At 39.1% G+C, this 24,257-nt stretch overlaps 1 protein-coding gene across 1 annotated transcript in view; it reads left to right on the top strand.

Moving 5' to 3' along the window:
- LOC139735217 (uncharacterized) overlaps positions 1-24,257 on the top strand; it is a 57,305-nt gene that overhangs the window by 365 nt on the left and 32,683 nt on the right. The window lies entirely within an intron of this gene.

Genomic DNA, 24,257 nt, shown 5'->3' with positions numbered 1-24,257 from the left:
AGGCATACAGTTTGCTGCTGTATCTGTTGTATCCCCGAAAGTGCGTGTGTATTGTATTTGTAAACATGGACGATCTACCACACAAAATGACATGTATGGGTCAGCATGCGTGTGACGACACTCTGGATTCTCCTATCAGTAATGCACGATATATCAACGCTGCCATTCATTCATACCGTGTCAGTGTAGTGAGTGTGAGGATGCAACGTCCTATGTAGAAATATCACTGTACGGCACGCGCCCAGCCATTAGCGTTGACACAGTGCTGCATGCAGTAGGCCGATAAAATATATTCTAGTAGTAGTCTATGCAATTAAAGCTTTCTGAGCTCTTACCTGTAGTTTTGTAGATGTAGTATCATTCTTGCCACATAATATTTTGTGATGCATGTGTATTGCTATTGGGACTGGTTAGACTAGGCTCCTGGTCAGGCCAGGCTGGTGTGATACAGTCAGTAGGCTATGTCCTAGATCCTATTTTCAAAATGTTGGCAATCCATTGATGATTGATTGGTTAAGGCCAGGGGCCACACAGTCACAGAGTTTTGAACTCAAAATGACTGCAGTCTAATTGGTATTGGGTTACAGAATTGTATTCTCACGTGTTTCAGCTTCTCTACAAACAATGTCATTTCATTGCAATTTGGCCCTTGTCCTTAATCCCCCTCTGAATAATAAAATCATTGCGATAAACATTGCTGTGCGTGGAGTGCATGCAGAAGTTACAAATGCTAGTTCGAGATTCGCTCTCTTCTCATCGTATGCATACGGGCGTATGCCTGTCGGAGACGCATGTTCTGCTGAAATTGGCCAGCTGATGGGATGAATTGTCAATATCAGAATAACGGTTGTGATTAAACACACAAATTCACATCATGCGCAAATATCACCCAAAACTTTGCGTGTGATCAGAATCAAACACAAAGTCTCATTTGATATTTGCAAAATCAAACATCTTTTCAGCAAAAGACTTGCATTTAATAACAAAGTTTTGTACAATTTGGGGCCTTGCGTTTGATTTTTCAAGTTGTTGCAACTGGGCGGGCGGAGGCCAACAAGAGTGTTACATGTCCTGCTTTCCACGAGAGTGGCTGGCTTCAGCAGATGAAATGTGTGCGCTAAGCGTATGTGCATTTGTATCAGGGAGTGGTGAGCTTCACAAAATAAACCACAAAATACACACACACACACACATACACATACACACAACCTATGGAATTCCAACTACCAAAAGAGTCACATTTTGAGACAGTACCATTATTTTTATTACATTTTTTCTTTGTCAGAATAAGCTAAAATATTGAATTTAGTATGCACCAGATTGCATGATTTACAGCTTAAAAATGCTAAAGCTCCTTATTGGGGAGGGGGAACAACCCCTCCCACACCCTTGTCTCACTTCACTCAGGTTGTTATTTCGAACATCCTTGAAAAAAAAAAATGTATGGTATCAAATAATGAGGATCTCCCTCATAGCTTTTTGCTAAAAAATTTGACCTAATGTTATAACCAGGGACCAGGGCCCCATTTCATAAAAAGTTGATATGATAGCAACTCTTGCTGGAATGTGGCAATTGTTATAGTAACGACAAGAATCCAGCTTCCTGATTGGCTGTTGCCATTGGAAGTTGCAGTTCCAGCAAGAGTTGCCATCCTAACGTCTTTTATGAAATGGGGCCCTGGTCTGTGTATTATCATACTTACAAATAGTATATTGTAGTAGTATTATGAGTAGAAGAAGTATGATTTTATTGTGGTTATGATTAATTAATAAGAACAAAAAACTATTGTAAGGAAAAATGTATGTCCACATAAATGGTAATAGTTGAAAGTTACTTGTACATACAATGTTTGATGTTGTTTGCATAGTGCATGTGGCTGTGATTTTTGTCTGGTACATGTGTACTGTAATTGATTTTCCCCCTCTTTCAAATTTTGTGCTGCACTAAACTACAATTATCGTAGGAGCATAATGGTATTTTTTAACTATTAGAATACATACAGAATTACTTTCATCTGCCAAATTATGAACCATTGAGGTTCAATGAAATGGGCACAGAGCAAAAAGAAAAATACAGATATCGGAAAAGTTCCTGCTTATTCAATAGTATCTTAAGTGTGTGTCTCCTACAATTGGGCCATGGACATTCTCGAATCTTTAAGTTCAGAGACAATTTTCCACTAAGCTTACATTTTGTATCTTGGTTTCTGATCTTTCTTTTCTGATTTTGGAATTGGGAAACCCCACAAATTTTGTGGGATTACTTTCCATTTCATCACTGTTAAAGGGGAAGTTTCTGTGAACATACAATGGATTAAAGTGAATGCAGCAATATCAGAACACATCAGTGAAGTTGGAGAAAAACTGGACCAATCCATTTAGAAGATATGATTTGTAAAAATTTGGTGCCGCCATTGCTGGATTAGAAGACTGCAACAGTTTGTAAGAACAATACAATGTACATGTATTTGGATAAAGAAAATACAGTGTTTAAAAAGAATTCTGCAAAATTTAATATTTGTAGCTACATGAAAGAGCAATTGACTTACCTCTTTCAGAATGCAAGAAAAATATTGTTCCCCGCTTTACACATGTCAGTAACAAGTCGAAAAATGTGATTGAAATGAAATGTAAATATTGTAACAGAGGCACTACTGCTGTAATTTTCACCAAAGTGTCCATTTCATTGGTTGAAAGAAGGTCAATCATCAAGAAGAAATTAAAAAAAAAAGACTTGCTCATGAATCATACATTCCAATGCAGGTTATAATTTTCATGGAAGTCGTCATGTGAGTACACAACACTAGTTACACATGTATTGAGAAATAGGGTATGTTATGTTTGGGGCTTTTGGCAGTTGGAATTAAAGTCAACCGGCTGGCTACAACAACATATGCATCAAAGAATGCAATTCCAGCCCCAAGTCCTTGAAAATGTAATATCTCATGCATACACTCTTCTCCATGATTGTGCTTCCCTTCATGAGTTGAATTCAAGGGGCTCCCATAGAGAGCTGTAGGCAGTAATGTCCATTGTATCCATTCTTTCTTGGGGGGGGGGGGGGGGGACACAAATGGACCAAGAAAAAAAGGGAATCTGTAAAGACCTTGAATTACCTGGTACATTTATACTTTGTTTAGAGTCCCCCAAGACACGGCACAACCTCCGAGAGATGTTCAGTGTTCACCCCAGAAGAAGGGGACTCTGTAACAGTCAGGGCGCAAAGCGTTTGGGGTGAGTCTGGGGTGACTCTAAGGTAAAGAGCGCGCTACTCAGCCTTGCGCAAGTAGAGCACAACCTTTGAGAGCTATGCTAGACTTGCTTTAGATGACGGGACTCCAAACAGTCTCTTGAGTGAACACAGCACACACTTCCGGTGCTGTTTGTGACGGAGTCCCCATATGTGCGCATAAGAAACTGTTACTCTCTTGAGGAGAAACGTCCGCCCACTGGTCTCCATAGAAGCACATGCCGACCTAGCGCTAGACGACTAGGGGATCTAAACATTTCATTCTACTTTGGGAGCTTTGTGTGACAGGCAAAAATACTGTAAAACACAATATTTTCGCGGCGTAAAATTTTTGCGAGTTGCCTCTAATGTTCAATGCATATACTGTAAAACATGATATATTCGCGGCATGAATTTTTTCGCGAATTGGAACCGACAGCCTTTTTCGTGGCATGAAATTTTCGCGAAGTGCCACTGGCGTTCAATGCATATAGTGCAAACAAGGACTTTTCGCGTGCATTTTAATTTCGCGAATCTTGGCGCTCGCGAAATTCGCGAAATTAAAGTGCACGCGAAAATTCCTCGTTTTACAGTAGTGTAGACAAGAACTTTCTTGTGCATTTTAATTTCGCAAATGTTGGCTCTCGCAAGATTCGCGAAATTAAAGCCAAAAGATAGTTCTGGTACGCCTGTGAAAGTTGTCAAATTTCGCTCCCAAATGTGAACGTATGCCTAAGAAATGTGCGGAATAACGCTTTGATAACAAGATATTCGATGGTTAACAACAAAAATGCGAAATATCAACCAAAAAGGTTCAGTCTCAGAACTTACCCAACGGGGTCAGGCTAAACTCGGACTCGGGAACAACTCGGCCTCGCTTTGACGGCGGGCTGAGTTGTCTTGGTTGTCCCTCTGGATTGTACAGTGTTGTACTATGGGAGCGGCCTGTATAGCACTTCGCGTTCTGGCTACTCGCAGTAATGGTCCAAGTTGATACAACGCGCGCATCAAAAAAACCCTCTTTGGCGCACATGCAAAATTAGTGTGCGCCTATCAAGCACCTCTAAAAACAATCAAAGACACTTGATAAACAACAACTTCAAAGACAGGGTGTCTTAGCAACTCAGATGATGTGCATAATACGCTTGAGGACTGCGCGCTGTCCATTTGTTTTGTACAAGATTAGCACGCACTTTCCTGTCTGTTCAATTAATATACAGTAGAATATGGCGAACACGAACTGCGTGTAAATTGTTTGAAATAGGGTCGAGTTTTCCCTGAGACCGAGTAAGTCTGGATCCTTTTGGAATAAAAGTCGGTTTACCGACTTTTATTTTTTATCTCAAAATACTCCAAAACGACTCATCATCCCGGCAAATCGCATCAGCCGGGTAAGTTTCTTTGTAGACTCTTTCGATATATTGCAAGCAAATATGAAATGGTGCCAGACGGGTTTTCAAACCCTTACCAGAACTATGTTTTCACTTTAAATGCACGTAAACATTCCTCGTTTTGCAGTAGCATCAAATGAAGTGTCAAACAAATCCTCTAATAAACATATTTGTGTGCATTCTAGTGGCATTATGTAATGAGAGAAGCACTCTGAGAGCGCAGACCTTTGCCAAGCAGCTCAGTTAAACCACTGATTTCGTTCTTCCGTAGAGGTCAGTGATTTCTACCCATACTGTGTTATGCATGCTGAAAATTGCCCGATTTCCCAAAATAGAAGCCTTTTGTTACATCATCAATGCCAGCTGCGCGGCGCGCTTCACCTCGCCTTGGACCAGAAACTAGAGCACACTCGAGTACGCATATGAAAACCTAAAAAATACGCAGCTTAAACTCCCAAGTTCATTGACCCTACTGGCCAAAATATCGAAAATCCTTCATAAAATCCATACAAATTCCCAGATCACTTCCAAAATTTAACAATCTGTTCCTTGTGTCATTCTCAGCCTTTCCTGACAGTTTCATCCAAATCCGTTCACAACTCTTTATTTTGCACACGGACAAACAAACAAACAAACAAACCAACGGTAATGAAAACATAACCTCCTCCCTTGGTGGACGAAATAATTGTGGTTGGTGTTTGTGAAAACCATTTGGCATTATGCAAGGTTTAGAAATCTCCTTGTTTCTAATGTCCATAGGTTTGTTACCTGTTTTTTTTGTTTTTTTTTTGTCATATGTGTTGAGTTTCTTTCAGAAATATATGTGTTTGTCTTTTAGTTGATGTGCAATACACAGCTGAAATCTAATGACAGTGACAGGCCAAAGATTCTTGCAATATTTGAGGTATCATTTGTTTGCTTCTGGTCTGGGCTTGAAGATGAAACGCTCTGTTTTTTCCCCCTGTTAACGAGTTGAGGACGGGCTGATTTTGCTACAACATGCATTTCCCATAGACATGTGCACGAGTATACTCGGGACTTGTCCCCAACGGGTTAAGGATAAACATACACTTTCTTTGGAGCAGATATTGGCCAAAGAATGTTAGTAAGCAAGAAAAAAATAACCCTATTACATTCATGACAGTACTGTCTACTTCCATTGTTGGAGGGGGAGTCAGGAATTCATATTTTACTCAGTGACCGTACACTATCTTTGCTGTTTCTTTCGTGCTGACTGAATCACCTGGTTTGTTTCCATGACAATATCTCCTTATTATTAATCTTAACCTAAAATCAATCAGAAACAAATGATATATATCAAACTTAACTATCAGCATTTTGTGAAGTGGTCCCTGTGCAAAGAATTTATTTTGTTGTTAGGGTCTTTATGTTTAACTGATAATCTTCAAAATGGAACAATGCACATGTGAATTTTTACAGCCAGTCTATTTCCCTTGACTTCTTCCATTCTTTCTTTAAACGCTCTCGTGTGTAAAGCAATGTCATGATAGTCATTGTGTCACCTTTTTGTGTCTGCATCCTAGACAATTTCTCTGAATCTTGGGGAAGCCTGTGCGTCTGTTGTGAATATGGCTCTCCTTCCTGACAGAGTCAGTTAAGATCAATGCGATGGAAATTCTTGTACAAGTGTAGCTTTGTCTAGCAGTGTTGTCTCATTTCGGAGTTTTGATTTTTCACCCTTCTCAAGCTTGTCCAGACTCCCTTGGGTATTTTTGTTGCCAAATCATGCGATGAGTAACAAAAATTTGACGAGAGAGAACCAGTTTTTCTCATCGCAGCGTGCTGCTGCTTGAGTATGAGCCCTGTATGCTGTATGTACTTGGTATGCCCAAGTCCTGTGAATTTCCGAGATGTCATTTGCTATTTTCCAGTTTGTCAGTGTACATAAGATCTACAGAGTGAGAAGTTCCTGCCCACGCAAGTAAGGGGCTTTCGGCTTCTCCCGAAATGCGTAAGCAGCAGTAAAGCGTAATCAAATTTATGGGATAATTTGCTTGTTTAGTGTCTGCTCGCTTTTGGGGTGCAAACATGAATGTTGTGTGGTGCAAGACTTGGGATATCATTCCTTTGCAAGACTCTTCCTGTAGGATGTGACATAAGCAAACATGGCTCTGAAAAACAAGGCTCGAAGAGTTTTGAAAAGATCATGGCTGTTGCCCTTTTCATTATAAAGCTTTAATCATAACTTCGCTAAAGATTGATTTCATAATTTTTAAGTAATAGGCCTACCTATTCATTTTGTTAAAAGGTAGAAGGAAGATGATGAGAAAATGGAAGTCCACATTCTTTTCATTAGTGACAGTAATTGTAGAAACTGTAACAGTGCAAAAGCAATAGTAGAAGTGATAATTCTGGTAATAGTAACTGATAATGATGGGCAATAAAAACCCATAATGAAGCAGGGCAGTAAAAATCAAGGATTGAGGGAATTATCTGCGTTTAAAATTTGTGTGTGCCTTTTGCAACCCTGAAAATTAGATTCCTTTCATAATCTGGGGGGCATTTCATGAAGCACTTTGTCCGACAAAGTTGTCAAACAAATTTGCTCTCAGCCAATCAGATGCAAGGATTTCAGTAGCTTGTAACAGTTTGTCAGAAAAATATCCGACCAAAATGCTTCGTGAAATGCCCCCCTGGTGTATTCGTGAGATATACATTTTGTAGATAATTCAATTCAGACCTTTCCTCAGAATAATAAAACTAGAAACTGGACCGAAATAAAATTCCAACCGTTATTCTTGGTACTAAAGGGTAGCTATTTGTTTTTCAAAACTCAGAGGTGTAATACAAGATTTCATATCAGATTTTGGGAAACATTCAAAAATGCAAGATTTTGTAATGTTTGCAAAAGGGATCATACAACCTTTTAGCATTCATTTATTATGACATGGTGTGGAAGTCACACTTGGTTTCCCAATTACCATACTTTGTTTGGATTAAAATTTTGCTGTACTTATAGTCTGAGAGCTGGCTGCTGGTCAATTTACCCCATCAAGCCCAAAAGGTTTGACCCCTCAGAGTTGCTGGGACCACCCTCCTCATTAAAAAAATGCCCGTCAGCCTGGTCCCTGAGGGCGGGTTCGGCCCCCAGGGACCCCCCGAAAAGGCCCTCCGGCGGGTGTAATTTACCCCATGGAGCCCATGGACCAAACTTGGCCTATATGAATGTCCTATGGGTGTACATAATCAAAATATAAAAACTGACAAAATATCTGGTCGGGAAAGGGGTTGCCAGACCGCTTGTTTGCAGGCATAAAACCTTGTTTTTGGGCAAGGAGTCTGCGCCAAGACTACACTGTCCCATAGGCCCTGTACTGTAGCGTCTCCCAACAGGCTGACAGACAGTAGTTTGCAGGCACAAACCCTTGTTGGTCGTAAAGGAGTCTGCGCCAAGACTACTACATGCACCACTTTGGCACTGTCCCATAGGCCCTGTGTTGAAGCTTCCGGGAGAGGCTGCAGTGTAGTGGTGCGTGTATTAGTCTTGGCGCATGCAGACTCCTACATACGACCAACAAGGGTTTGTGCCTGCAAACTAGACAGACAGTGCCAGTTAGTGCATGTAGTAGTCTTGGCGCAGACTCCTTTACGCGCAACAAGGGTTATTGCCTGCAAACTACCCGTTATACCCTGGGACCCAGGGTAGTTTGCATGCATAAATTGACCACGCACACACCCACCCCCCCCCCCACACACACACACATATATTTACACATGACTCTATGTACAACTGTATATACCATAACACTAAACATGTTACAATTAATATGTTTCTCATTAATGCAGCCATAATACCTTGCACATAATAACTGTCAAACCTATAAGATGTTCATACCTTTTGAATGTTTTACATGGATACTATCAATACACCTTTAACCCATCCCCGTCACGTCCCACAAAAAACGTGGTTTTTATTATTTATGACCAAAAGAGGGCGTCCTAGGACCTCAGGCTTGGCCAGGAGCTGTAGAATAATTTTAGCCAATCACAGAGATCCTTACTGGGACTCAGAAAAATAATTTATGCAAAGAAACATATTTTAGAATGTCTCTTATTGGCCAAAACATCTGCCAGGGGTTCGAGCCTGCTGAGAAACTAATCAATATTCATGTTTACAGCGCGCATGTATCTTTGTTGCCCAGCAACTGCAGTGATTTCTTACGCGCGGTATCGTGATATCGATCTCCTCATAGAGTGCTTGACGATATCTCCTTGTGTGTGTACGTGTACTGCTATGCTGGGGCACGGGGCCCGGGGGTGTGTGTGTTGAATTTCATTTACGTTAGTGAGTGTGGGTACCTTCTCTAGGTTTCCCGTCCATTTCTCTCTCTCTTTTCTCTCTTTTGCTTTCGTATCATTCTATATCTTTCATTCTCAGAGTACAATCGTACTTCTGAGAGTGTTTTGTTCATTTTTTCTAAGTGATTATCTCGTTTGCAACAATTTAGAGGTGAGTTTTTGTCCTAGTGTTTGTTGAGTTTTTTGATTGAACACGATGTAGCTTATCTACGTACATGTATGTGCGAAAACATCGTAGTTTGTGTGGTACTCACTCGTTTGTTTTCCGTGTAAGCATTTTTGCCGTAGTGTCTTCATCGTTCGTCTTCCAAGCATCGTGTTTTCACCCTAGTTTTTCTCATCGTAGTTTTTTACCTCGATTTTTTTTTGGGTGCAAGATGTTCTGTGTATTTTTTTCTACGGTAATATGCCATCGTTGATGATCTTCGTGTATTCATTACTAGTTTTTCACCTCCGTTTCATTTTTGTGTACAACTAATGTCTAACGTGGCGTAGTTACAACTATGTTTAGAGCTAGTTAGCTAGGTCTGCGATGTCTGTATCGTTTGCTGATATGTTTTGTGAGCTGAGAGTGACTATGATGGGAGTGATATTCAGGGTTTTGCTGTGGTTGAGGTGATGGCAAGATGTAATTTATTTTGTGTAACCATGTATGACATTGAAGATGGCGAGTAAAACTACGACACGAGTAGCCTAGCCTAGGCCAATGACGAGAGTGACACTGACGAAACGGGGGCTGATGCTCGCTCGTGCACGGGAGTGGTCTAGAGACCTGCATTACAGTTGTGTATTTATTTTTTTTCCTTTTTCTTATTCACTCGGGTATTGTGCTACCAAAATTCGTGTCTCTGAAGAAACTCAACCAAAAGCTTGAAAACAAGTTTGCATCAGGTCTATTCTGTAGTACTAGCACTAGGTTCTAGATCTAATTCATAATGGCGATGCTAATTTAGTTTTCATTTAGAACTCGATGAAATCCATTTTCTTTGCTCATTTTTCAACTGATAAATTATTTAGAACTGTACTTAAATTCTGATGTACTGCATTCACCATTGTAATAAAAAAGAGCCTGCTGATCAGATGTGTCATTGTATCCTTTTCATTTCCTCCCTATCCTTTTGTTTTCCTTCCTGTCACTTTCTTCTTTGACCCTGGATGGAAAAAAAAAATCCCATCTTGCCATGTAAAGACAGAATACATAACCATCATGAAATATCATGACATTGAAGTAATAATAAGAAATATTCAAGTGACCGAAATACTTGTTTGTGAAAATAAATAACAAATGAAAGGTGATTTCTTATGGAGCAGTTCTTTCAAATGTCAAACAGCTTCGATAATGAAGCAAGTGAAATCTGAAAACTATCCTGGCAACAAGGTGAAATTGATAGGGAATTCTGACAAAAACTGTCACACCATTTGATGTTTGAATTTGTCTTTTTATTGGATGAGGTTATAAAACTAAGTGCCGCCGATAAAATAACAATCCTCTCAATTTGAACAAGAACAGTAGGGTGGTACACTAGTACGACTCAGTAAACAGCTGATTATTTATGCATCGTATCCATGGGCAACTGCGGGGTAACTGCAAGAAGGCGCAGGAAATTAGACTTGAGTCAAGAACGACTATTTATTATTATTTTTTTATTCAAACTATTTTTTTTTTCTTGGACTGAAAAAACCCCAAAATATTTCATATTACGCTTCTAAAATATAAAATGAATATATGAAGTCTTTTTATCGTGATTTTATGAAGAATTAGAAGTATTAAAAAAAATATAGATACTAGACGGGCTGAACAAGGAAGTCTAATTTCACCCCAAGAATTTGCAACACACAGCATCTCGGGTGCATTCCTAGCGTTCTTGCCGCACTCTCACGATCACCTAGCTAGGCCATGTGCACAAGCCAGTCACATGTTCACAGTAAACACGTTGTTAGCCAGTTCACCGATCTCATTCCTGATCTCGTGCGTGTAGAAAATTCTCTCAAAACTAAGCCAGACATGATTTTGGAACATACATTACAATGTCAAGACCTTTTCAGTGGACTTTGAATTCGCTTTTTGTCTGTTTTAGCTCTTGAATGTACGACTTCGAACGTCCGATTTGTTTTTCACTACACCACGTGGTAGGAGTTCCGTGTTTTTTCAGCCCCATGCTTCTCCACACGCGTCACACTAGCACTATGTACCTGTACACACACAAGCCATTGCGATCGAAGTTTGAGCGATAGCGATAACATGTGCGGAGCAGACATGCGGATTTCAGCACAGGGTAAATGAGTAGTTGAACGTATCACGATTGTAAAACAAATCTTTTTCTATGTCTCTGCAAATTTGAATTAGGCTATCTCAGCATAGATAGATTATGATACATTACAAAATAGATTAGCCATAGCAAGAACTTGCTTACATGAGAGTTATTAGATAACGTTGCAAAATAAAAACCCCGTCATTGAATGGAATGTTCCAGAGCTATCGGGGGGGGGGGCTCGAGGACATTATGGACACGTCGATTCGCAAGTGGGTAAGATGTGATTACAGATGGCTTGAAATGAAGAGGATTTATCAATGAAATACACAGAAACAACATTTTTTCATAATTCCTGCACAATTTATTATTTCTTTTCATAAAATTCACATAAACTAGTGCTGTATTGAGTCAACTAAGTGCATATTAGCACAAGTGTACACGCATCATCCCTCCTGCCTAGTGGGAATGACACAGGCAGTTTTTTCTATGACGTATGAATGCTCTTCGCGTGTAGATCGCACCGTAGGGAAGATCGCGCCCAAGTTCATGGCCAACTTACTAGGCAGGCACGATATTACAGATTACACAGAGGCCCGTACGTGGATGGGTTAAGGAACACTGAAGAAATTTGAAATTTGTGTGAAGTTGTATTAGGTTTTATTGGCCACACAGCCTACTCTTTCTGTATGATGTATTCACCTTATGAGACTCAAATAGAGCTTTTCAGAAAATGCTGAAAAACCTTTGTTGTGAGTAAACTTCAGTTTAAGACCAACCACAACAGCGCTAAAGGCCAGTTGTATAACACATTTAAGTAAACATTTTCATCAACCGTGCATTAAACATAACTTTAATAAAGTTTATGTCAACAAGTGGGATGTAGCTTGGATTACTTCTTTTTCTCCTGCTTGATATCCTCTTTTAGATACAAATAACAAGTCTAAATCCTAATATAAGATTCCTTTGAAAACCTCAAACTAATAACTTTTTGTGTTTTTGGCTGATAAAAACCACCCTTTGATGTATAAAATAGGCAAGGATTACAGCATCCATGCCAACATTTCCTTTATTTGACTCTAATAAATTCCAAATCAGAATAAACTGCATAATATAAGGAAGGAGCTTAATGGTTTTGGAAATGATATTGATCAATTTTCATACTCAGTAGTGCATGTCACCTCATAGTTTTGGGCACATATCTGCATATCTATAATACTAATGAACATGTAATTACGGTGTTCTCTATACATGTATTTCTTCCTTGGAACCTCAAATAACAAGCTTCACAATAGAATGCTAACTTTCTGTAATGGAAATAAACAGGCCAAGAGCATTTACTTTGATCTTGTGTTCTCTTCATCTCTTCAGCGCTTTTTTTTTTTGGTCATCTTCTTATTTCTGGAGATATATTTTATTTATAATAGTTCCCAGCCCCACACAAATGGTGTCACATACTGCAAACACTGCCAATGACCGTGACCAGTACACACCAAGTTGAAACATAATAGCTCTCTTTTTATATAGCATATAGGCTGAAAGTATTAACTTGGTCTTGTGGTCTCTTTATATCAGCAGTTTTGTCAACTCCTTATTTCTGGAGATACACTGTACTTCATCTTCAGTTCCCCAGCCCCACACAAACAAAACTCAACCTACGGTGTCACACACTGCAAAGAGCGCATCGTAGTATATGATTGCCGTTAACCCGGGACATATACACACAACGTGAAATATAAAATTACCAGCTAAATGAAATGTTAGCTTAATTTCTTTTCTTTAACAATAGCATGCACGATGAGAGCATTTACATGTTGTGTTCTCTTTTATATTAGAATTTTTGTCATCTCCTCATTGAGATACTTTGTCTACCCCCCTCCCCCCCCCAAAAAAAGATAATACTTGCAGGGTGTATACTTCCAGGGTGTCACATACCATATACAGTTACAATGCAGGTCCTAGTTCATATTTATGATTTAGTTGCCATTCAAAACCATGGCAATTACACATCAAACCATGCATCACACTCTATGGAAGACTAAAGCTTACATAAATTACGTATAATGTAGGCCTATGATAAGCACATGTTTCAGTTCCAGTATATGATTCCTGAACTGACAAGTATTTGGCATGAATTTATTTCATATAATATAAAACATAATTTCACATTTTAGTCTATCATACAGTATAATGCATGATTTGAGAAACTGAAGTCTACTCACAACAAAGGGTTTAGTTCAGCATTTTCCAAATATATATATATGTATATATATATATTTGTCTTATATGGTGGATACATAATAAAGGGTAAGCAGGTTGTGTGGCCAGTAAAACAGAATACAATTTCACACAAATTTCAAAATCTCTTCAGTGTTCCTGCTTGAAGGTTCACTGATAGTATCGATGTAAAACATTCAAAAGTTATGAACATAATTATAGGTATGTGCAAGGTATCATGGCTGTATGGAGAAACCACTGGTCATGTTTTGTGTTACGGTATTCTTAGAATACATAGAGTCATGTGTGAATGTGTGTGTGTGTGTGTGTGTGTGTGTGTGTGTGTATGCGTGTGTGTGTGGGTGTGTGTGTGTGGGTGTGGGTGTGTGTGTGGTCAATTTGTGCATGCAAACTACCCTGGGTCCCAGGGTATAACGGGTAGTTTGCAGGCACAAACCCTTGTTGGGCGTAAAGGAGTCTGCGCCAAGACTACTACATGCACTAACTGGCACTGTCCGTCAGCCTGTTGGGAGACGCTACAGCACAGGGCCTATGGGACAGTGTAGTCTTGGCGCAGACTCCTTGCCCAAAAACAAGGTTTTATGCCTGCAAACAAGCGGTCTGGCAACCCCTTTCCCGACCAGATATTTTGTCAGTTTTTATATTTTGATTATGTACACCCATAGGACATTCATATAGGCCAAGTTTGGTCCATGGGCTCTATGGGGTAAATTACACCCGCCGGAGGGCCTTTTCGGGGGGTCCCTGGGGGCCGAACCCGCCCTCAGGGACCAGGCTGACGGGCATTTTTTTAATGAGGAGGGTGGCCCCAGCAACTCTGAGGGGTCAAACCTTATGGGCTTGATGGGGTAAATTGACCAGCAGCCAGCTCTCAGACTATTAGTTGATGCATTGTATTTGATGCTGATAAGGCTATTTATGTTTGTGTTCTGATGGTTTTGGCTCAAGACATGCGCATGGCTTTGCTCAGGTTTTCGTGCATCAGTCAGCTCATTACACATCAAATATGATTAAAAAACTCTTTAATTTCTGTGTTTTTGTATGTGCATGGGTGGGTGTACAATGTATTTTTGTGGAATAGGAACACAAACCTTGAATTTCGCTGTACTCCTTGCATACATGTAATTTTAAGCATTGACTGGCAAGGAATGTCAAATGAAATACATATTTATCATGTATGTTTGGTAGCATGAAATAGAAGCTTGCGGTAGATCAATCCCACCTCCCTCCCCCCCCCCCCCACAAACACATATAAATATACCTTCCCTTGTGTCTATGCCTGAATTGAAGACCATATGGAGGTTCACATTGTTAACAACAAACAAACAAAGTCGATATGCAGTAATTGCTTAAGTATCTGACAAAAATTAACAGTCAGACCCATATTTGCAACTCATTCCTGGTTTGCTATAAATCTACAGTACCAGTCACCACTAAGTATTACACGTTTACACGATTCGAACGTGTACCCACACAGACGCCAGTATCGTGTATTTGGCACGATCACACGTTTCAAAAGATGTTCCGAGTCAGTGCGCTCGCGGGGAAACGTGTAGTCGTGCGAATTACACGCAAGTTCGGAAGCCTGCGCGAAGCGTGTAATCGTCGAAACGTGTAGTACTTACACGATATGTCCGCGCGCGCTCTTCGACTCGGTGTACCAAGGAGGTACTAGGCAAGCCTAGTACCTCCTTGGGTGTACCAGTACAGTATGTGTGTGGCGAGTACACCGGCAATCCGATCGTATGCTGTGTATATATGTATACAGTTACGGTTTTCTGTGCTGTGCCACATTACGTTAGCTTAGAGTGGCGTAAATTCTCAGGTTTCCAGTCCATTTTCTCTCATTTTTCTCTCTTTTGCTTTCGTATCATTATATCCCTTTATTTTCAGAGTACAATCGTACTTCTGAGAGTGTTTTGCTCATTTTTTGTTAAGTGATTACCTCGTTAGCAACAATTATGGAGGTGAGTTTTTGATCGAGTGTTTGATTGAACGATGTTGCAACGTTGTTGATTATAAGCTGTACCGGTAGTATTCTTACCGTAAAGTGTCTTCGTCGTTCGTCTTCAAGCTTCATGTTTACACCCTGGTTTTCCTCATCGTGGTTTTCCAATTCCATTTTGTTTTCCGGTGCAAGATGTTCTGTGTATTTTTTTCTGCGGTAAAATGCCATTATCGATCGTGTATCCATCATAGTTTTCCACCTCCATTTCATTTTTGTAAGATCTAACGTTAGCTAGTCGTAGGGTCTGCGATGTCTGAATCGTTTGCTGATGTGTTTTGTGACAGTGACTCTGATGGGAATGATTTTAAGTTGCGGTGGATAAGATTGGCTGTAATGATAATAATGATAATGAGTGTGGTGGTATTGATGTACGAGCTCTGATGGTGATGCAATTTATTTCGAGTGACAGATATGATGACGTTGACGATGGCGAGTACGAGTAGCCTAGATCATAGATGGGCCTGTAAGTGTATATAGAGGCGGGCAGGCGCAGGGTAGGGCAGTGGCTGACATGACGCCCGCTCGCTCGTGCGCCCGCGCAGGACAGGGTGGTCTAGAGACCTTCATGTTTTTTTCTTTTCTTTTCGTTTGTTCACTCGGGTGTAGTGCTCCCAAAATTCATGTCTTTGAAGTCCTGTCTCTGGGTGTAGAAGCTCACCCAAATTAATTTGTAGACAATAAGTTTGTTCAAGTCCAGTCTGTAATGCTAACTTAATTTCTATTTTAGAACTCGATGAAATCCCATTTTCTTTGCTCATTTTCCCACTATTAAATTATTTAGAACTCTACTAAATTTCTGATGTATTGCATTCACTATTGTGCTATATTATTAAAAGCGCCTACTAAGCAGGTGTTTCATACTTTCTTTTTCATTTCCTTCCTGTCACTTTTTTCTTTGACCCTGGATGAAAAAAAAAATACGATCTTGCTATGTAAAGACAGAAAAAATACCATCGTGAAAATATTATGACAGTAAGCTAATAAAAAGAAAAAAAAAATAGGCGAGTGATGAAAGTTCTTGCACATTTGTAAAATCATAAATCAAAGGTGATTTCTTATGAAGCACCTCTTTCAAAGAAAATAATGTGCACTACAAGATTTTAGTACAACAGTTCAAATGATGAAGTGAAATCTGAAAACTGTCGTGGCATCAAGTGATATTGGTAGGGAATTCTGACAACGACAAAAAAAACAAAACAAAACTGTCACGCCATTTTATAATGTATGATGATTTTTTTTTTCAATAATGGGGAAGGTTACGAAATCATAAACGCCACCGATAAAATCACAGTCCCTTATACAATTACCGTAACAGTTGATTACTTCTGCATCATATATCCTTTTAACTTTCAACTTTATTTCTTTTGAGATAAAAAGGGTATAAACTTTATGAAAAATATGAGCTAAACTTCTGTAGTATTACTTTAACAAACTTGGCAAGTTTAAACAGCACCTTCATATTTTAGTACTATAGTATTAAGTAACGCATTCATTTTCAAAATAGTATTTTGCCTAGTTATGTATTTCTTTGGAATACAAATTTTCCGTTCCTCGGAAAAGTACTTGCTCTGGAACATACACTGTATATGAAACTCGTCACCAATAAAAAAAAACACCATACAGAAGGTACGCAATCTGCTTGACCTTGGTAATCCTTACGCTCACTAACTGCAAGAAGGCGCATGAAATTCAGCTCTGCATATTATTATTACATTTTTAATTCAATATAAGAAAATTCCTTGGACTGAATTGGTATTTATGAACGGGAACTTGGTCATTACATGTTTGCTGCATCTGATTGTCAGTTTGCATCGACGTAAATGCGCACGGCGATGGAGGTAATTTGATTGGTTGTACAAGTAAAAAGCAAACCAAAATAAAATGACTGGACGCAAAATGAGTCAGTGTATCTTTGAACTATTTCATGCTCATGACGAAACGAGGATAATTACTATCTAGCGTTAAACAATATGAGTACATGTATATACATTGATATATGCATGTATATGTTTGTATGCAGATAGGTGTACAATTTGTATGTGATGTATGCAGGCACGTGTAATGTGTCAACATGTCTTAATTTCAACTGCCCATTCAAAGATAGTATACAAGAATAATATTTCATGAAATTGCACAAGGAGTTTAAGCCTGCCCGTCTTAGTTACAATTCCCGACCTCAGAAACATTGATCGACTAATTGCTGTTTGTATTTCAAAGCAACAGAAAGAAATACAGAATCATGACATTCAAAATCAGGTTTTGAATCATCATAATGATACGATGTCATGGTTATGTTAACGAAGTGAAGAAAGTACTCGGGCAGTTTTTAGATCTAGGCAAGACTATACGAATTCACAAATGAAGTGTATTTCTTACGTAAGACACTCTGTCAGTGCAACCTGACCTGACACATTTTCTTGAAAGAAAATTTGTAGAGGGAGACAAAGTGAAGAAACTGGCACCTGACACATTTTCTTTTCAGCGGGAAAATCATCAGCATTATATACCAAACCTCCGTGTAAAGCTGTGTTTAATTAATCCCAGTGCCTTCGGTTCGCACTGATCTCCAAGATCAGAGGCGGGTCCACTCTGTTCCGCTTGGGTGCTATTGTGCGGGACAGACACTGCCGCTCACTCAATCAGCTGTCCTGAAAGGATCGTCTTTCTTTGACAGTCACACCTTTATAGTCTGAGAGCTGGCTGCTGGTCAATTTACCCCATCAAGCCCATAAGGTTTGACCCCTCAGAGTTGCTGGGGCCACCCTCCTCATTAAAAAAATGCCCGTCAGCCTGGTCCCTGAGGGCGGGTTCGGCCCCCAGGGACCCCCCGATAAGGCCCTCCGGCGGGTGTAATTTACCCCATGGAGCCCATGGACCAAACTTGGCCTATATGAATGTCCTATGGGTGTACATAATCAAAATATAAAAACTGACAAAATATCTGGTCGGGAAAGGGGTTGCCAGACCGCTTGTTTGCAGGCATAAAACCTTGTTTTTGGTCAAGGAGTCTGCGCCAAGACTACACTGTCCCATAGGCCCTGTACTGTAGCGTCTCCCAACAGGCTGACGGACAGTGCCAGTTAGTGCATGTAGTAGTCTTGGCGCAGACTCCTTTACGCCCAACAAGGGTTTGTGCCTGCAAACTACCCGTTATACCCTGGGACCCAGGGTAGTTTGCATGCACAAATTGACCACACACACACCCACACCCACACACACACCCACACACACACCCACACACACACACACACACACACACACACACACACATTCACACATGACTTTATGTATACTAAGAATACCGTAACACAAAACATGACCAGTGGTTTCTCCATACAGCCATGATACCTTGCACGTACATACCTATAATTATTATGTTCATAACTTTTGAATGTTTTACATCGATACTATCAGTGAACCTTCAAGCAGGAACACTGAAGAGATTTTGAAATTTGTGTGAAATTGTATTCTGTTTTACTGGCCACACAACCTGCTTACCCTTTATTATGTATCCACCATATAAGACAAATATATATATATATACATATATATATATATATTTGGAAAATGCTGAAATAAACCCTTTGTTGTGAGTAGACTTCAGTTTCTCAAATCATGCATTATACTGTATGATAGACTAAAATGTGAAATTATGTTTTATATTATATGAAATAAATTCATGCCAAATACTGGTCAGTTCAGGAATCATAAGACTGCAACTGAAACATGTGCAATGCCTAGGCCTACATTATACGTAATTTATGTAAGCTTTAGTCTTCCATAGAGTGTGATGCATGGTTTGATGTGTAATTGCCATGGTTTTGAATGACAACTAAATCATAAATATGAACTAGGACCTGCATTGTAACTGTATATGGTATGTGACACCCTGGAAGTATTATCTTTGTGTTTTTTTGTTTTGTTTTTTTTTGGGGGGGAGGGGGGTAGACAAAGTATCTCAATGAGGAGTTGACAAAAATTCTAATATAAAAGAGAATACAACATGTAAATGCTCTCAACGTGCATGCTATTGTTAAAGAAAAGAAATTAAGCTAACATTTCATTTAGCTGGTAATTTTATGTTTCACGTTGTGTGTATATGTCCCGGGTTAACGGCAATCATATACTATGATGCGCTCTTTGCAGTGTGTGACACCGTAGGTTGAGTTTTGTTTGTGTGGGGCTGGGGAACTGAAGATGAAGTACAGTGTATCTCCAGAAATAAGGAGTTGACAAAACTGCTGATATAAAGAGACCACAAGACCAAGTTAATACTTTCAGCCTATATGCTATATAAAAAGAGAGCTATCATGTTTCAACTTGGTGTGTACTGGTCACGGTCATTGGCAGTGTTTGCAGTATGTGACACCATTTGTGTGGGGCTGGGAACTATTATAAATAAAGTATATCTCCAGAAATAAGAAGATGACCAAAAAAAAAAAAGCGCTGAAGAGATGAAGAGAACACAAGATCAAAGTAAATGCTCTTGGCCTGTTTATTTCCATTACAGAAAGTTAGCATTCTATTGTGAAGCTTGTTATTTGAGGTTCCAAGGAAGAAATACATGTATATAGAACACCGTAATTACATGTTCATTAGTATTATAGATATGCAGATATTTGTCCAAAACTATGAGGTGACATGCACTACTGAGTATGACAATTGATCAATATCATTTCCAAAACCATTAAGCTCCTTCCTTATGTTATGCAGTTTATTCTGATTTGGAATTTATTAGAGTCAAATAAAGGAAATGTTGGCATGGATGCTGTAATCCTTGCCTATTTTATACATCAAAGGGTGGTTTTTATCAGCCAAAAACACAAAAAGTTATTAGTTTGAGGTTTTCAAAGGAATCTTATATTAGGATTGAGACTTGTTATTTGTATCTAAAAGAGGATATCAAGCAGGAGAAAAAGAAGTAATCCAAGCTACATCCCACTTGTTGACATAAACTTTATTAGAGTTATGTTTAATGCACGGTTGATGAAAATGTTTACTTAAATGTGTTATACAACTTGCCTTTAGCGCTGCTGTGGTTGGTCTTAAACTGAAGTTTACTCACAACAAAGGTTTTTCAGCATTTTCTGAAAAGCTCTATTTGAGTCTCATAAGGTGAATACATCATACAGAAAGAGTAGGCTGTGTGGCCAATAAAACCTAATACAACTTCACACAAATTTCAAATTTCTTCAGTGTTCCTTAAAGGTGTATTGATAGTATCCATGTAAAACATTCAAAAGGTATGAACATCTTATAGGTTTGACATTTATTATGTGCAAGGTATTATGGCTGCATTAATGAGAAACCTATTAATTGTAACATGTTTAGTGTTATGGTATATACAGTTGTACATAGAGTCATGTGTAAACATAATTGTGTGTGTATGTGTGTGTGTGCGTGTATGTGTGTGTGTGTGTGTGTGTGTGTGTGTGTGTGTGTATGTGTGTGTGTGTGGGGGGGGGGGTGGGTGTGTGTGTGGTCAATTTATGCATGCAAACTACCCTGGGTCCCAGGGTATAATGGGTAGTTTGCAGGCAATAACCCTTGTTGCGCGTAAAGGAGTCTGCGCCAAGACTACTACATGCACTAACTGGCACTGTCTGTCAGCCTGTTGGGAGACGCTATAGTACAGGGCCTATGGGACAGTGTAGTCTTGGCGCAGACTCCTTGACCAAAAACAAGGTTTTATGCCTGCAAACAAGCGGTCTGGCAACCCCTTTCCCGACCAGATATTTTGTCAGTTTTTATATTTTGATTATGTACACCCATAGGACATTTATATAGGCCAAGTTTGGTCCATGGGCTCCATGGGGTAAATTACACCCGCCGGAGGGCCTTTTCGGGGGGTCCCTGGGGGCCGAACCCGCCCTCAGGGACCAGGCTGACGAGCATTTTTTTAATGAGGAGGGTGGCCCCAGCAACTCTGAGGGGTCAAACCTTTTGGGCTTGATGGGGTAAATTGACCAGCAGCCAGCTCTCAGACTATTACGACTGCTAGTACGCTGTCTTTTATCACCAACTCCAATCGTCGACCTTGTTGCCTTCCAATACTAGTAAATGAGAATATTTTCTTGTTGTTGTTTTTTTTGTCCCTCATGCCGATTTTCGTATAGTTGATGCCGAGGAGCGAAACACGAGCTAAGAAGACCGAGTTAATTGGGCTCATTCACGTTTTCCTCTTTAATGATAAAACCAGGGAGGACCCTGATAAAACTAGTGGTCTCTTTATAAAGCACTGAAGACTGTCAGAAATGATGCTCGTGACGTTGTTATACATAACCGGCATGCGCAGTACGTAACCACCACATGCGATTATTAAATGGTACGATATCTAAATTGGAACACATGAAATGCAAAAATAAAGGATGTGCTACTTGTGTATAGCGAATTAATGTCAGGACATGATCAGAAAAAAAAAAACAATCTTGTGACGATACATCAATGCGTACAAAACAACATCAAATTATAATGTTCATATTTCATTCACAATCAAGAATTTAACATATATTTTCATGTTTATATTCAGAAACATGTCATTGACATTTTCAGGATAAAACGGGCCAACGATTTTGCAAAATGTCTTCCAGCGAAAGGATGGACTCGACCAATCGAAACGAAACGATTAACGAGAGACGCGGTTTTCGTCATTACGTAACACAAGTTCAAATGGTTTATTTAGTGATCCATGCACCATTCTTATCACGTTGTGTACACTTAATCGTTTACACATCACAGGACATTTCCCGCCGGGCCACCAAAAAAAGCCGGATGTTTGCCTTATAGTTTTGAAAATGAACAGCGGTAACTATCGGCTCCTTAAGCTGCTAGAATAAATGTTAGATGTTTGCTCTTATTAATTTTGGAAATGAATAACGGTAATATTCGACTCCGTATAATACAAAAATAAATGTCGGATGTTTGCTTATACTTTTGGAAATGAATAATGGTAAGATTCAGCTCCGTACGGTGCTGAAATCAATGTCAGATATTTGATTTTGCGTTCGGAAATGAATAAGGATAAAATACGGCTCCGGAAGATGCTGAAATAAATGTCGAATGTTTGCTTTGACGGTCAGATATAAATGATAATGATATTCAACTCCGTACGGTGATAAAATAAATGCCGGAAGTTTACTTTTACGTTCGAAAGTAAATAAAAATAATATTCAGCTCCGGAAGATGCTAAAGTAAAATGTCGAATTATCCCTTTGGCGTTCGGAAATGAATAACAATATAAATCAACTTCGTACAACGATGAGAAAAATGTCGGATGTTTGCCTTACTTTCGAAAGTAAATAGCAATAACATTCGGCTTCAGAAGATGCTGAAAGAATGTCACAAGATTGTTTTTACGTTCGGAAATGAATAACAGTTATATTTTGCTCCATGCGATGCTAAATAACTGTCGGATGTTTGCTTTTAAATTTCGAAATGAATAACAGTAACATTTAACTGCGTTTGATGGTGAAGTTAATGTTTGCTTTGACGTTCGGGAATGAATAACAATAGTATTCAACTCCGTCCGATGAAAAATACTAGTAAATGTCTGATGTTTGCTTTTATGTTCGAAAGTAAATAGCAATAACATTCAGCTCCGGAAGATGCTAAAATAAATGTTGAATGTTTGCTTTGGCATTCGGAAATGAATAACAATAGTATTCAACTCAGTGTGCGATGATGAAATAGTTGCTGGATGTTCGCTTTTATATACGTTCAAAAGTGAATGGCAATAACATTCAGCTCCGGAAGATGCTAAAATATAATGTCGAATGATCCCTTTGACGTTCGGAAATGCTAATAACAATGATATTCAGCTCCGTACGATGATGAAATAAATGCCGAATGTTCGTTTTTACGTTCGAAAGTAAATAGTGCTCAATAACATTCGGCTTCGGAAGATGCCAAAATAAAGGTCAGATGATTGCTTGAACGTTCGGAAGTGAATAGCAGTAACATTCTGCTCAATAATTAAGATGCTGAAATAAACATCAGACATTTGCTATTTCACATTTCGAAATGAATAACAATAACATTCAGATGCGTTTGATGGTAAAGTAAATGTCGGATGTCTGCCTTGACGTTTGAATGTGAAAAACAGTACATGTATAACACATTCGGCTCCGTACGATGCTGAAATGTGTCAGTTGCTGATTCATTTCACTTTCGGAAGTGGACAGCAGTAACATTCGGCTCCTTACGATCATAAAATAAATGTCGGGTGTTTGCTTTTGAATTTGGAGATGAATAACGGTAATATTCTGCTCCGTACGATGCTAAAATAAGTAACAAATTGTTGATTTTACATTTGGAAATGATTAACGGTATCAATCGGCTCAGTTAGATGATAAAATAAAGAGCGGATGTTTGCTTTCACGTTCGGAAATGAATAAGGATGATATTCAGGTCCGTAACATGCTAGAATGAATGTCGGTTGCTTGGTTTTACATTTGAAAATGATTAACGGTAACATTCGGCTCCGGAAGGTGTTCAAATACTTGTAAAGCGAATGTTGGATGATTGCTTAAATTTCCATCAAAAATAAATAACGGTAATTTTTGGCTCTTGTATACGATGCTAAAACAAATGTCGGATGTTTACAATGTCTGCAAATGCTCCCACTTTCTCATTTCAAACCTAGATTTTGACCGTGGCATCAACTTTTAAATCTATAAGCCTATATGTGTATATCAATATTTGCGAAATCTTAGAACTCAGAATAACGGTATAAGATGATTAAATTTTCTATTCATTTATTTTAGACGTGGGTATACCTGTATCATTCAGTAATACTTGATATTTATTTTTCTATGTTTAGT

This window comes from Diadema antillarum, unplaced genomic scaffold (assembly GCF_040938485.1).
Source record: "Diadema antillarum isolate AM-2024a unplaced genomic scaffold, OU_Dant_1.0 seq00000565_RagTag, whole genome shotgun sequence".
Taxonomy (NCBI): domain Eukaryota; kingdom Metazoa; phylum Echinodermata; class Echinoidea; order Diadematoida; family Diadematidae; genus Diadema; species Diadema antillarum.
Note: the sequence above shows the minus strand (reverse complement) of the source record. Positions and strands in the feature narration are given on the sequence as shown.